Below are 1,487 nucleotides of genomic sequence, written 5' to 3'. Positions count from 1 at the left end.
TTTGTTATAGATGTTTGGCATGTTAACCAATGTGTCTACTGAACTCTACTCCTGTGTTCATGATACCACACTGAAACTCTAGCTCTCTTAAAATTTGCATGTTTTAACAACTGTGATTTAGCAGCTTACTGCATAACTTTTTTCTCTTTCCTAAAATCTCTTTTGTTTCCAAACAAATTAAAGTATCACTTGTTAAAACACTGGTAGGTATATTCTGCTGACAGTTTTATTTCTTGAGTTTTATGGTATTTTTCATCAAAGCTGAAGGTCAAGCCACATCACATTCATGTGGATGAAAATTACTAGGGACAGTTCTTTCAACCTGAGCCTCTTGGCCACCAGGGAGGCTTCAGTGCTAAGAAGAGTTTTGAAATGTAGGAGGCTGAATCTTGAAGAAGTTAATCTACTTAAGCAAATATATCTAGCAGACACAAGATGGTGTGTTTTGTGGAAGTAAAGCCTTGATACCTTGTCTTTCTAGTTGTAACTTTCTGCTGTCGCATATTCACAAAAAGGGGAGGTGTGCAATCACTTTTGTGCAAGAATTAAGTATAACTTCAACCCTCTCCTACTGTGATAATAGCAGTTTCTCTGGGGACTCTGTATAGAGTGGTGAAATGCTAATAAGCAGCTAATGGCACATATCTTAGTTAGCATATCCAAATTATAAAATCTTACCATGCAGTGAATAATTTTTGTAAAAGTGCGAAGATAAGTTACTGCTTTGTACATGGCAGTCATTAGTATGCAAAGTTTTATTTGTGTTTATATCAAATCAATTAAATGTAATGCAGTGAGGCAGTCTTAAAACTACTCTACAGCTTTCCTAGGCCCTTGAAAGAAAGTGCAAGCAACAGTCAAACCCACTGCAAGGCTGCTAAGTCACAAGGATGTACTTGGAACCGCACTTGCTTATTGTGACATTTATCATTTGTCTGTCTCCAAGAGACTGTTGTTCAACACCCAAGCAGAGGACCTGACTTCAAAGCAGTCTCTGTGTTTGGCAGTCATGTCCCTTCTCTCAAGGTCCTCCCAAGGCACTGTAATACTGTTTCCTTATAACATGCACAGTTGAGATTAGTATTTCAATACATTACAACTCTGTTTTATTTTTAAAGTATTCGTTCCTTAGCTATTGCCTGCATCCTAAATGGCTGTGCTATTTGGTGATCTGGCACCTAGTGTCCTCAGCCTCTTGCAGGTGCTAACTTGAGTAACTGCTGGAGATTAAGCTGCAGGAGGATGTTACATCTTGTTTATGTTTTGGTACTAAAGAATTCCCAGGAGTAAAGTACTTGCAGCACAGTCCAAATGCAGTCAAAAATCCCTTGCTCACATCTGCTCTGTTTCTGGCATCAGTGGATGTTAGATGCCTAATGCATGTACTTTTATTAAACACCCTGATAAGGTGTATGTACATGTGCAACATGATGCTTTTATAAATCAGAAAGTAATACAAACCTAATTTGCTTCTGCAAAATGTCTTC

Source organism: Phalacrocorax carbo, chromosome 8 (assembly GCF_963921805.1).
Source record: "Phalacrocorax carbo chromosome 8, bPhaCar2.1, whole genome shotgun sequence".
Taxonomy (NCBI): Eukaryota; Metazoa; Chordata; class Aves; order Suliformes; family Phalacrocoracidae; genus Phalacrocorax; species Phalacrocorax carbo.
Note: the sequence above shows the minus strand (reverse complement) of the source record.